The sequence below is a fragment of the Anopheles darlingi genome, chromosome 3, assembly GCF_943734745.1.
Source record: "Anopheles darlingi chromosome 3, idAnoDarlMG_H_01, whole genome shotgun sequence".
In the NCBI taxonomy this organism is placed as follows: domain Eukaryota; kingdom Metazoa; phylum Arthropoda; class Insecta; order Diptera; family Culicidae; genus Anopheles; species Anopheles darlingi.
Window position 1 is genome coordinate 21943967 of NC_064875.1, and position 15000 is coordinate 21958966.

The window sequence follows — 15000 nt, forward strand, 5'->3', positions numbered from 1 at the left end:
AGTCGATTTGGTGAAACCGCTGCGCTACACACATGTCAACATTTGGTACCTAGTAGCTAGTTAGTTGAAAAAAATGGATGTCTAACAATCGATCAAATGTAAACTTTACCTCTTTAACTGGTTCCGGTGCGATTACAGTAGCACATCACTGCCGCTAGAACATCGTCCACAGAGCTGTTCTCTTATTGCAGTTTTTTAAACGATCGGTCCATTAGTGAACTATGTAACCGACGCTCCCGCTCTCCAGCTTTCAGACGGTCTCGGATCTTCTCGAAGCAAATAGATTCAGTTTCCAGCTCGATAATGGATTGGCTTATAATAGGTAAACACTGGTCATGCGGTAGTGAAGGTGTGATGGTGCATCGCAATTTGAGCTACCCCTCTCCATGGTGGTGCACCTGACCTGGAAACAGGCCGTAAATAGACAGGTAACCATTTGCTGCTCCGCTTAATGCACTTTGGCATTATGCAAATGCCACGAATCCTGCACAATGGTCTCACTCTTGAGCACAGAACTCCGGGCTTAGTCGTTTGAGCCGTTTGCTTTCCCTTTACCCTTTAAAAAAACACTTCCGAAAATGGATTGCAAATCGATGAAACACTGCACAAATGTTCGGTACGTATGGTGCATGTTGAGTACAGGACTCAATGTACTTGGTATTTTGTAAAACAAAACTGAATGTTGACTAATGCTCGTGGATTACACCTGGAAATGAGTCGGTCTATACCATTCAGACGGGAGTAACCTAATAGATTAGTGAATCTCCATCTCTCTGTCGCACTTACTATGTATCACCATCGACTGGCATGTCAATCAAACTTCAGCGCGCTTCATCGCACAGGATGGCGCCATCAATCCAGATTCAATCAACGATCTGGCAGAACTCTCTCAGTCGAGCATAGAGCGACACTGCGACAAGATCTCTTCGTCGGCATCTTAGCGGCGCCCCGGACGACCGACGACATGGTGGCAGTCTCTCCATCGATCCCTGATAGCACGAAAGCGGATGCAAATCATGCTCAGCGCCATCATCATTATGTACTACAAATGCCCACCCCCACCGATCAACACTCCACCAGACAGGCAGACCAGTGTGTGTATGTCAGTGTGTCGCCATCTGGGGCATGATTTGATCGAGCCGATTCCTAATTAGCGTGCAAATTGGAACGGGCGGTGCAGCAGCACCGTATGCGATAAGAAGATAGCCAGGGCCCGGGGGTGAGTATGTGCGTCTGTCGACGATTAAGGCCCTTGTTTCCCCTTTTCTTACCGTAATCTAATCACCCTAACAGATGGAAGTCGATTTCGAAGCCAGAAACCGATGCAATATGGCTTCCTCTGTGGTAATGGCGCATCGATGCTGATGCCTTGTGTGAAGCATCATCGGGGAGCCATCATGCTTATCATACTCGCGTCATCTGGTCTATGCGGGTGGATCTATGAGATCACAACGGCTCGACAGCTGGGCGCCGGCGGCTTTACGCTTCACTGGCCTCGCTAAGCAACGAACCTTGCAGCACAAGATGCACGATCCAAGATCAGATCGCTGGATCGATCACGGCGTACGAAGCTTCGCTTTCGCTAACCGCTTTCGATGGCCACGCATGTTACTCAACTGCTTTTGTCGTCTTCCAGCGTGCCAAGATCGCTAGACAAAAGGTAGTGACGTGGTTTGCGGTGAGACGTTACGTTACTAATAATTCCATCTATTGACCTCCCAATTGGCACCTCACACAGGGCGCCAGAGGTACTAATAGCGGCGGCACTAGATTGACGCCACCTACTACTCACGGTATGCAAATCGCTCCGATCCGAGCGATGGACAGCGCAGCACAACCTGCAGCAGCAGCAGCTGCTGCTGCTGCTGATGATGATGATGATGATGAATAGGTTTCCATTGATGTCGGAATCGCGCTGACTGATTCGCCAGTAAGATCGGAAAAGATCAGAGCCGCGAGCCGTTAAAAACGGGGTGGGAGCTTCTATTAACCGCGGTTCGTCCCTGGCTTGTGCCCCCTAGGCATAACGCTGCAACGGCCACCAGCATTGCATAATGGAGCTGCTGCAATGCACATGCATTCATATATGCTGCTTTGTTGTGCCGTGCCGTTCCTACCCTAAGCGCTACCGATACAGTAGCAGTAACGCACAGATATGACACACACACGAGCTCGCTCTGTAGTTGAGGAGGGAGATTGCAGCTGACATACTAGGTGGTTATGCGATCATCAGCAACAATGGAGATCAGATCACCATACAGCCGTGTGCAGGTCGAGCGCTGTGCGCTGTACAGAAGCTGACGTTCAGTCTTTCTGCACTTTTTCCAATTGTTTACTGGCGATTGCTTCACCGGCATTGTTGCTAGAAATCATAATTCATTGTGGATAAGTTAATAGTGATTAGCTGATAATAGAATCGGTACTTTTAATGTAGGGACTGCAAAATGAACGTAATATCTAGTAGTGGTCGACTTGGTACAAGTGACGTTTTACAATGTGACAGCCGTCAGTTGATGACTACTAAGCAAGCCGTGTGCGAGTACCAAGCAGGATTCTCACGAACTCTGCTTCTATTTCTGTTTAAACGTGCATTTTGTACAGTTTTGGTGAATTATCTCATTTGCTTTTAGTATTGCTACTTTTCACAAAAGAACACGAACCAAAGAGAGGCCCTATTCCTTTCTATAACGATTCTTAAAGAACAATCCAAATCTATTCTAAGCTAAATCATTACTATACGATGAATGCATTTTACTACGTGCAATATAACCAAATCCTACTGGCAGACATTTGGATCGTGCGTGAGGACTACTCATACCGTTGTTACGATTTCCTATAAAAGAAGAAGCCAGACTTCTCGAACCAGCTGCTTCACACTTGCACAACCAAGCGTTTCGTTATGCTCCAGAAACTTGCAGAAGCACTCTGCTTGCGCATCTGAGCGTCAACGTCATAACACCGATCCAGACGACAGAAGATGCCCCCCGTCGGTCGGTCGGTTGGTCGGTTGGGCTACCCCATCTCATCTCTCTGTATCGACATCAACAACCGGCACCGAAATTTCGAACCGGACGGATGTCATAAAGTCCACAACCCTCTCTCTCTCCCTCCTTCTCCAGTGACTCTGCACTGCTCCAAGGGCGGGCGACACTTCCGGTCGCTTGCTGTGTGCCCCCGAGTGATGCAAGAACGAACCGATATCCAATGTGGTCTGGAGATGGGGAGAGTTGTTAGATAGGTTAGGGGCCGGGAAGGGATCCAATCATAAACCCCCGAGGTGGAGAGGGGGCATCTACCGGTTCGGGGGTTTTATTTCGACTTCAGAGATCAGCGATGGATGGCCGGGTGGTGAGTCTTTACAACCGGAACCCCGTTAGTTCTCCGTGCCGTTCTGGGGAGTGTGTTTTGAAGTTACATCTTCTGGAACTACTGGTCGATGCTTCTCCGTTGCATCGCACCCAGAGCACCCAGAGTCGCCGTTGCACAAAAGTCAATAAAATCAAAACTCGTTCGGTCGTCTGATTCCGGAGCCAATCACATCCACACCAGACAGACGAACCAGACCTCGCCGGACCAGATAGACACAGGCAACATCTGGTGCTCCAATTTTTCGTTCCTCCTCAAAAATCCGCCTCTAGACGGTGATGGCGACGGTTCGATCGGTTCGAGTTCAGCTTCGCTGACGACATCGCTGCCCCAGTGTGATGTTTATTGAATGTTTTTGGATGGATATTGGCTTACAACAACGTGCCAACGGCAATACGGTTCTCCCATCGCGGCGAGCTCGTCGGGAACATCAAACGTGCACCGGTCCTCCACCACGAGGTTACGAGGTTAGATCAATCTCGTCGACTGTTCTCAGCGCCGTCTTGCTAAATCCATGATTTCGAATATTGTTTTCAAGAGCTGCCTCCATTTGCTTCGGTTATGCTCTACTAAACTCTAGCACCCAGATGCTGCCGCAGCAAGGTCCAGCTCTGGGTGCATTGGATTTCTTGGCGTAGACATAGTTCCGGAACCGAGGTGCCGTTGGTGGACACAAAGCCAAGAATTTGTATGTTTTACTTTGCTGTCTCGCTGTTTTCGATTTGTTGTTGATCAACAGGAGTTGCACGATATCCAGAAGGATTGTTGGTATACAATTTCCAATATATTAAGCAAGACAGGCGATGATAGTCGATGGCGTTTAGTAATTGGTTCATCGTCGGATGAGGTCAGAGTGTCCAAAAATTGAGGAGTCAACTATGGAATTAAACGGAGCTCTTTACATCTGAATAACACTAGCACGTACTATTTCCGAACAACTACCTTCAACATTTATATGTCCAATTACTACAGAACATTTGGCAAAAATAGAATCTATCTAAACACTTACTCCAACCATTGTACCAACAGTTCATAAATTGTCGTCCTCTCGTCTAGCACACGGCACATGATTCACCAGACAGACACTGTTGACCGAATGTGCGTCATTTACATTTAAAGTGCATGTTCGTCGGAGTGTTTGCTACCATCTGTCGCCCTCGAAAGTCCCATTTTCGGTTTCCATCTTCTCCATGTGGTCCGATTGTGTGCGCTCATCAACGGTTTCGATCTCGATTTGCATACAGTTCCGGAGCTGTGGCGGGACAGATGTTCATCTGCCAGCTTCTGTGCTGCAAAGCGGGGGTTTGCCATGTTGGCTCCCAGTTCACGGCACGAAAAAGATCTGAAATTTTCGTCCACCCCAAGGTCCAATGCACGGACAAAGTCGCGGACACCTGTGTCCTGTGGTGGGGAAAAATCAATAAACGAACGTGCGGTGCTACGAGATCTCCATCCATGCTCTTGGCCAGCTGGCAACGGTGTGTACGATCACTATGACATCACTGGACTCGCTGGGTTCTGGGGACTGGTTCGACGGAGGAGCTTGTTTGCATAAACTCTTCCAACCAAAGCCGCTGCCAACGCAGCAACATCGGTCTTGTGTGGTCAGAGCGCGGCAATGAACTTAGTAGTTTCACGTTTTGGCTACCTTTTCTTGCTCATTGTTTCAACAATGTAGACCACACGTTCACGAATGGGACACTGAAAACTGTCCTTGATGATGGAGCGGCGGGGTTCTGGCTCTGAAAAATGGACAAACGCGATGAACGACAAGAGATGAAAGCGGAGCAGTGTCTGCTCGCTGAGAGGTTCCGCGCCGGCTGTTCGGTTCGCTCAGTTTGTGGTGGATGATGCAACCGACCGAGAGCACAGCCTTCTGACGTTTGTGTGACACATCGCAGTATGCCATCGCGCCGTGAGCGCGCGAGGTTGCTGAGTTGCAGCGCTGCTGTCAGCAAAAAAAAAAAGGTGACAAACGTTTGCATAACCTCGATGTCTTTTCGTCGTCACCCGTGCATGTCCAGCAAACCAAGGGTAGAAGCAGCGCACGAGTTTGTGAAGAGACGTTGTTCTATGAGCACACAGACACGGGGTGTCGCGGTTCCTGTAAATTTTAACACCCAATTTTGAGCTCTAAAGAGCCGGCACAATTTGATGCTCGCGGGCACTATCGCTCCGACGTGTGTTTGCAAACACATATCATCAACCAAGTGGGTCTGTCGAGAGATGATAAGCCAGAGATGCGCTCGATTCGGTTTAGAAGATAATTTGGTTGCAAAAGCAGGTCAAGTGGTTTTACGATTGTTTAATCAGCACACGCATTCACGGTAAACAAGGTAGAGCCGGCTTGGAGCAGCACTATCATCAGCTTCTAATCTTCGGTGTGATAGGAACGCTCCGCCTCCACCGTATGTCAAACAGTGCACCACGGTTTACCTACCAACACCACGATGGCGAAAGATGAAGTACTCGTGATGTTATTATGCTCAACAGAGCACCTCTCCGCAACATTGTTCTAGCCGTACCAGCTGACTTCCTAGTAGGCATGGCCTACATTATGCTCACCTTCTTCTTATCGATCCTCTGTTGTTACCGCACAGCGTCATTGGTAACGGCACTCTAGAAACCTAGTTTGTGGTGTAGCACACCAACCAACAACACACTGTTGTGGCACTGGTCAAGGTACCACACCATGACTAGTTTGACTGTAACCTTTGCCCCCGCACCATCTGCTGCTGGTCGGTGGATTGTACCGTAGGGAAATGGGCTTTCTAACGCTTACCGGCAAGATTTACGACGCTGAGACGCATAAGCAGGAGGCCACCGTACACCGGTCTAATCAGATCGCTACTTTCCGTTCCACTCGCTGCTATTTGACCAGGGCCGACGGCCAAACTGGAACAAACGGAGGCGGCCGCGCTAGGGCTAAGCCCTTCTCTGCTTTGCTGGTAAAAAAGGTTACCGATGAAACTGCAAGAATTTGCACACTAAGTAGACCTAGTATCGTTCAAGCTGCACAAGTGAAACTTGCCGTACCCTATGGTTACTATAATTTGGCAGTGAATACGGTGTGTGAATACAATCAATGACCGCCTGCTGCAAATTATTACTTTCTTTCTATTTCACATCAAACGCCCTCTTCAGTCAATCCGCGCGACAATGTTCGCGGAAAAAAAACCTGGATAAACCATCATCAGCAGCTTACACTCGCTCGTTCGCTTCCGTGTTCTGTTCCAAAAAGCCAAATCCAAAAGAGTCTCGACCGACCCGTGAAACGTCTGTCAAAGTCAGGTCTGCCACTGCTGTCACGTGCCCCGCTGTCACCTGCCAGGATTGCTGCTAACATCATTAATATACTAAGAACCGCAGCGTGCAGGTGACTCACCTCTAATGCTTCGTGCCCATTTTCTCCCTTTTCGCCGAAGTTCGAAAACCATAACCACCCGTACGGTAGGCGATGCTCGGTTGCCGTCTGCCTGAGGCACCGAGATGTGGTTGCAGAGAAAATGCCGTCATGTTTCCTATACCTTCTGGACTAATCGTTTCCCACCTCCAATTTGTTTCGTCGTTCATCGTACTCCATCCTCTCCTTTTGTGACATTGTGCCCTTGTGAGGGGGGGAGGGGGGGAACTCCTGGTTTCCACTTTTCGGGTATCGGAGGGCGTTTAACGCTGATGTCGGCACTAAGACGAGGAACGACTTCGTTAGCACGCAGCGACTTCATGAGGGGTGAAGGGGTGTCTGAACGGGAGAAGGCACGTTGTTCGATTCTGTTCGAGTGTTTCTTTGTCCGCCACCCACAAAGGGAAGGGTATCGGTGACGGAGGAATCCTCTAGATATGGGTGTATTTGGGAACCACCGTCACCTTGCGAGACGCTGGCTGGTTCCAAGTTTGTATCGCATTTTGTGAATGCGATTTTCGGTTTCTCGGGCAGCAAATTAGGAAATATGTTTGGAACGTGCTGATTAATACGGATGGTACCCCCGGGAGGCGAAAACCAGTTAGCACCAGCGGTGTTTGCCGCACAATGGGTTACTGGTCGATAATGTTTTAAACGGCCCACGTACGCCAGTCCACCATGATCGGTCGGTTTTGAGTTAGTTTTGTACCACCAAATGTTACTGATAGTGATGATTTGTTTATATTAATCCGCAACTTTGTTCTTCTCTTCCTTTCTTTTTGTAGGTAAGTGTCGATTCCTTCATAGCTGTACCGTTCGAAGCGATCTAGCTGGTTCGCATAATGCTATAAGAGAAGTATTGTTACACTTAGTTTTAGTAATTTATCTATGATAAGATAACATTATGTCATTGGATAAAGCATAAGATTTTAAGCACAATTTGCACTCGATGCCAGTATGGATGTTGGAAATAGCTGGGAACCATGCGCCTCCATTTCGCTACATTATTTTCTTCTGTATGTGGAATTTTTTAAAAGTGTGCTGAGACTAATTCAAGGTTTATCAATTTATCTACAATTAGTGTTAGTAAACTGGTTCATTTGTTTGTTTGTAAATATAAAAATAAGGTATTTAAATCGTACTATTTGATAAAAAAAAGTCTACTAAGATCTTTCGCCATATGTTGTTCTATGCCAAATTAGAAGAGAGGCCTTCAAATCTTCCGTTAAAACGCGTTTTAAAGTTCAATAAAAAAATATCACCCCAACATTCATCAACGAATCCGACAGCTTTTGAGTCAAAACAATCAGCCCGTCTCAAAAGACATACGCGAAAGCTCCAGTCGAATCAGTACCCAGCTTTGTTATGGCTCCACACTCTATGGTGCCCCTCTCCCCGGCGTTGTGTTCATTCGCCGGCATCAGCTCACCCGCGTTCATGCGAGAACATGCCGAAAGCTCTCTCTTTGACGCTCGCGCGCCTGCGACAGCCCTCAATCTAAAGTTAATCCGCTCCCGAAAGCTCACCAAACCCCTTCCGAAGACTCCACTAGTACCTTACGCTCACGGAAACAACGCTCTGCCGTCCGTCACGCGAATGAACCCACTCACGGACACAGTGGGGTTCCCTCAGAGTACGGCAGCGACGGCCCGGTAGTGGTCCGGATATTCAGTCACCAATAAACACTTCGCCGGTATAGTAAACGGCCGCTTTTAATCGAGCCAGTCAGCTGTGTGTGGTGGGGTGCCAAGCTACGCGGCGTTACGGCGAAACTCGGTACTACCGGCAAACCCGGACCGGATTGTGGTACCATTTTTGACATATTTTTCCACTGGCCACTACTCCATCTTGGTGGTGAGACGGCAGAGAGTGATTTCGATCGGCGCGGATACCGTTCTGTTGTTTGTTTTGCTTTTGCCGTTCCGTCGACGCGGTGTGCGGCGCATTGCAGTGGTAAGGCCAAAAATCGTTGGTTCTGCGGGTGTGTATGTGTGTGTTCGTGTGATTGTTGCAACAATGAAAAGTGCTGCCAACAATGCCACACTGCGTTGTCAGCCTTCACGATGTGATGTGAGGCCAAAATGTGTGTTTCTGTTGTTGTCGTTGTGTGGAATCAATGGTGGATGGTGGATTTAAATCCATCCGAAACTAACCGGGCAAAAGTGAACCAAATCGGTAGCAATCGGCAACGTAATTGAAAAGAAATGGCGAAGAAAGTGCCGTTACCGATGCTTTCGTGTTTCTGATTAACGCCGTGTGCGAGAGTGGCCAGCAGTGTGTTTTGTGCCCCAATCGTTGTGAAAGTTTTCCTCAATTTAGTGGAATTCGGGAAATGGTTGATAAAGTGATCGGGTAGTGGAGAGGTTGCTTAGGAACATTGCTCTTTAGCTTCTTGTGGCTTCTTAGTGCCTTCAAAGGCGACCATCGTAGCCAGCGTGGTTTACTTAGTAACGTATGGTTTGACATTTACTAGAGATGTTTCACTACCGCACCTTGCTAAGCCTGCTTTGCTCGGTATGAATGCATCAGACACGCCGTCTGTATGTCCACCACCAATTGGCCACTTCACTCCAAACTTGAACCAGCAGTACGTCATTTGCAGCAGCAGCACATTTGCAAAACCCGGATTTCGGTTGATTCATGGGATGGTTTTGGATTGCTGATGTTATTGTTGTTGTTGCGCTTTGCGCAATGCACCACTCCAGCCGGTTAGCCGCGCAACTCAAGGTCTTCATTTCAGCGAGGGTGGTGGCGAAAGTAAGCCACTCGTACGCACTCTCACCTCCTCTCCCTTCACACGCATATACACAAACACACACACACTTCACATTCGATGTACGCGTGAAAGCTGACGCAAGCTTAAGCGCACCACCGTCACTCCCCGGTGCGTGAAAGTGTTTCGATGTGAACGAGGACCAGCGGATCGATTTGCGTCTCCCATATCTTTGCCTCTCATTCGGAAGCCGGAACTTCTATTTTTCGATCGTAGAGGTGCATTAATCACGCGGATTCGACACCGATCACCATCCTGTAGTGGTGTCTGTGAAGTATCCTTGAACTCACGGGTTATCGATGAGAGGATCAGTTCAGCTCTGTTTGGGTGAGCATATGAGTCATCCCCCAAAAAACACACTCCCCCCCGCGTGTCCGGGTGTGCGTGCGCATGGGTGAGTCATCCAACCATCCGCGTGTTTTGTGCGTCCTCTACTGTCACTGGAGAAAGTAGTCCGTCTTGTCTTTTGGTTGTCCAAGTGACCGAAACGGCCGTACGGCGATAAGACGACAAATAGTAGCGAAGTGTGCGCACCAGTAGTTCGCACCGGCGCACCACCAACAACCCTCTACAACGACGAAACGACGAAACAATGAGGACTCCCCCGTGCGTGAGGTGAAATGAAAATGTGAAAATCATGTAAAGATCACATTAACTTGGCTGGCAATCGTACGACAGCCCAAGGAACAGCAGCAGCAAAAGCAGAGCGAGCACAGCCCCGCCACTTGCGCATGTAATTAGTGGTGCTGCTTTAGTGCCCTTCAAACGCACAGTTTGTCCGATGCAAACTAGATGATTTCGCACGCGAAAAGCGGTGGCACACCATTCCCATTAGCACGCGCGCACACACACACAGCCTTCTGCGACTGCGAGCGCGGTGACGAAATCCAAAAGTTTGCTTTTGTTTGTTCCTTTGACTTCAAACGAGGGGGTAGCAAAGGTGGCTAGTAATAGTCACGCACGCAACCTTACCTCAAGATGGCAAGAATGTTAATGGAATGTGTGTGCCTCTCTGGGTGTGTGTGCATGTGTGTTCCCACATCACGATAGAATGCCGCAATTGACTGTCAGAATTTACATACTCTTTGCAGCCGGTGTCGGGGTTTGGTTTGACGGTTTCGCGTCACAGACGCGTTTGCAGTCGCTGCAGCGTGGCACACCGGTGTTTAACCGCACACAAGAACACACTCTCAGCCCTTCCCTCCAAAAAACAAAAACACTATACAACCCTTTGAAGGGCATTCGAGGGGAGCACCACTCTCTGTTTGTGTTGGGTTCCATTGAAAGGTTGCCTTCTCCTGGGAAGCATGTGCCGGCAATGAATCATGTTGCAATCCAATATTCCCGACCAATATGCTGAAGGTGAAATTTATGAGCAGAGCGATTTGAATCGAGAGCAATTGCTTGCTTTTCCTTCTCGTCGCCGTCGTTGTCGCTGACGTCGATCGGCGAAGAAAATTCTCGAACCGACGGAAGCCGCGTGCTTAGATTGCATTTTCTTTTCGACCCTCCTGCTGGTGAGGTGTGAGAGTCTGTGTGGTCTATCGGTCCTCCTCTTTCATAGTAAAACCTAAGCTCCGATTGTTGTGCCAGGTTGTTCATCTATTAAGGTGCGTAGGATGGGTCGGCGCTTTTTTCCAATTTTAGCCACAATAACGGTCCTCATCACGGTCCCGCTTGTGAGCTTAAATCATGGTCAATTAGCTTCTTTATGGTGTTTCATATTTGGCCGTTTTTTCTTCGACATCGTGGCGTTTCCTTGCCACAATCAGGCACAAGGGCGCTGTGCTTTACAACTTACTATAGGAGTTTCTTGATGTGCTAAGAGCTTCTTCCTCGCAAGATGCTGACCTGGTGGTGGTAGTAGTAGTAGAGAAAGAATTAATATGGGTTTCCGTTGCCTTGCCACGTATTTCATGATTAAAATCCGACCGGTCACCGACTGGACACACACACACGCGCACGCACACTTTCAGCGCTTGATTGGCTGGTTCTATGTGAAATGAAGCATAGCATTGGGAGAAACTGCTAATGGAAGCGTGATCCACCTGAAAATAGCCAGAGGATGACGATCAAAAACGCGGACGAGAGTGGCCGAACGCGGAAATCATAATTTTCCTCGCGAAGGGAAAACCCTACCCCGCCTCTCTCCCAAACCGTGCTTGGACAAGATATGCCCATCTGCCAACACTACCAGCTGCTACTCGGTTGCTAATAATTTAATAATTTAACGAGCCCACAGAACAGCAATTCTACACAGAAGTCAGGTCGTCCTCTGGACCATCCCCAACCAACCAACCAGCCAACCATACCGGTGTGGTCCTTCTTGGGCTCGGCACGAACGGTGCGTCCTTGACAAGCTTGCTGAATGCTAGCAAAGCGAGCATAAGCAAAAAAAAAACCTCGGCACCTATCGCGCACAAACCCCAACCCTCCATCCATGCCCCATGCCTACCAGTTTGCCGGTCGGCTATGCTGCGGAAAACTCGGCCTGGCACTCCCCTGCGGCATGTGTTTTGGTTTTGCCATTTGTGTTGTGTTGTTGTGTTGGAGCGCTTGGTCCCTGTCCATCTCACTCACCCGCTCTTTAGAAGCTTTTGGAAACCGTTTCTTTTTTGCTTCATTTTTTTTTTTTGGGAGGTGGGCTCGTCCCCTGTTTGTTGCCTCCTTTCGAACTTCTCCTTCTCTTGCTGTCTTCCCCCCGCTGAAGTGATGCGAAAAACGAATGGCCTGGTACAACAACCCCCAAGGTCATTAGTGTGTGTGTGCCCATTCGAGTTCATATTTTTGGGCGGCATTAAACGGCGGTGTGTTGTTGGTCGTACACACGGTGGGGATTAGGTTTTGCCCCCTTTTTTATCACCATCACACCGACCGTAATCCAACCGACTAGAGGGAGTGTTCTTCTTCGAATTCTAATTACAGACACAACTAGTCGCGGCGGATCGGAGTCGAAAATCGCGCAACCAGAACACTAACGCCTGCTCCCGCCACTGCTGCCGATTGTTCTCGAAGCTCCGAATAGTGGGAAAAGCGAATCGGAAAAATTCAGTTTATGGAAGCCGATCCCAGGGTTGGCACGACTGACTGACTGGCTGGCTGGCTCGCTGGCTGGCTGGCTGGCGGGTCGCGAAGGTCACTTCCATCAATCGGTCCTTTTGGCGCGCACCCGAGCGTTCAATCGAACAGGACGGACGAACAGTGCACGTGCCAACAGCAGCACCAGCCAGCCAGCCGGCGAGTTTGTTCGTGTCTGGTGAAGGATAAATGATCCTAGCTATAGGATTTGGACGCTGTCACTAACAGTGACAGCGTGTATAAACGCTGGACAAACAGAAGAGAGGGAAACGAGAGAGAGGGAAAAAGAAAGACAGTGAACGTGCGATGAAAATACAGACACCGCACTGGAGCTTGAGCTCCACGAGCCCAGAACAAATGAAGTGAATTAATTCGCTAAATGAGCGGAACGATCATCGGTCCAGGATAGAGATTGTGTGCCCGGTCAGGCGATAAATTGGTGACAATTTGTTTCCAATTTGCCACCCGCTGAATGTACTACAAGGATTGCTGCTGACAGGAAGGAGGATAGACAGTTATAAGTATTTGCGAAGCAAGCTTGTGCATTTAAGCTTGGTCACGTCTAACTCCTATAAAGGCATGTCCGCGACTTCAACATTAAATTAGGAGCCAAAACCAATAAAAAGCTAGAACCACTTTAATATTTCATTTTAAATGAAAATAAAAGAAATATGGATCGTGGAATAGCAAGCTAAAGTTTCAGCTAATAGCGAGTTTTTGTTTCTGTTTCCTTTATAGCCAATGGAACTACGGACTTTACAACTTTTATGTTTACTATCCGATTTTATTTTTACTGTTGCATTGGTCATCGCAATCGTCATCTAAATGTACATAAGATAAGCAGAGTAAAATGATCGTAAAACGCATGTCGCCACATCATGCTTCTATAGTAGGCCTTGCCATCAAGAAATGACGCAACGAAATGGGTTCTTGCAATCCACCAAATGATGAGCAATGACTCGCGACAATGTGGCAATCGTGGATCGTTGGAATGGAGGAAAAAGGGTGCGGAGGTCCAAAATCAATAAACGCACTTAACCTTCCCTAACCTCGCTCATTTCATGTGCAAACATTGCTCAATGTCTCCCCGAAGCGCGACCCCGCCGCGAATGAACCATCCATTCCTGGACGGTTTCAATCGAAACCCGGAAGTCCCGCCGACATGGCAGTATCGCGAACGCCACCACCAAGCCCCACCTAACCGAACCTTATGGGTACGGTTGCGCCGCAAAGTTGCGATAAGCTTCAATTCGATGGCTCACCGCGCGCTCTGCATTTAGCGCTCAGCGTTCCGTGTGCTTTCTGCGATAAGCCGGCTACGGCACCGGGAACGACCGAATGCCGCTCGGCGTGCCCGGAAGCAGGAGATCGTAGCCTTGAAAATGCGTAAAATTTATGGAAGAAAAAACACTCCTAGTCAGCAGTAGTTGCGGGTGGTCAAGTGGTTAGTGCCAAAAACGAGCGTAAAGATGAGAATGGAGACAGTTTAACCTTGGATCGTGACAACCTCGAGGCAGCAACTTTGCCGGCGCTGCGGATTGGTGGTTGGTTGGTCTGCCTGCAGAGGATATGAATTATTGAATCGACCGCGTCCGCGCCATCCTCGTGGTGTGAGAATTTCGCAGTGGCCGCCAAGACGAAGGAGAGAAGGTCATATCGACACGTTCTTGTTCGGGCCAAGCCTAGCTAGCCACGCTCTGTGGGAGGGTAGCGTGGTACACAAACAGTTGGCCACTAGCCAGCACAGTACGCCACTAGCCCGCTGGGAGCGATTGGTGCGAGCACCATCTGGCGACTCTCCCCGTAGTCGCGGAATGTTGCCGGAGTGGTGCACGTGCACATACTGGCGGCTGGACTGCCAGGTTCGTCGGTTAGTTCGTGTGACGATGGTTAGTTCGTGTGACTTCTGTCGCGGCCGTTTTCACCTTGACAACAATAAACACTGAAGCAGGAAAGGTTTTGTAAAATACCAATCTAACTGAATTCGAACATGGTTTGCCACTGGCAAACGCAGCATATCGATGAGTGGTGGGCTGGAGGCACGATAAGACTATCTCGTATGCAGCCACGGCACCACCATCGTGATAAGCAGAGCGCGTATTGAAATTGCAACTTTCAGGCCCGCACTGTTTGTAGTGCAATTCAGTAAATTTCATTAGCAGAATCACTTTTAATCCTATCGTGAGTAGGACTCTACCGAATGTATCAACTCGATGTTTTGTGCAAATGCGTAACATTCCCAAAGCCCAAAACATATGGGTTACATCATGTTGTGTGCACGGCACCGGGATCATATAATCTACTTTATCTAGGCGTTTTAGGGCGAGGCAATACCTCCCTCGCTCTTACATCGCCTCAGCACGAGATAACGATTTGCAAA

The 15000-nt window shown here is 48.7% G+C and overlaps 1 protein-coding gene across 4 annotated transcripts in view; it reads left to right on the forward strand.

Annotated features, from left to right (window-relative positions):
- Window positions 1-15000, forward strand: part of LOC125955922 (MOB kinase activator-like 2) — a 93913-nt gene that overhangs the window by 67188 nt on the left and 11725 nt on the right. The gene's annotated exons all lie outside the window — the stretch shown is intronic.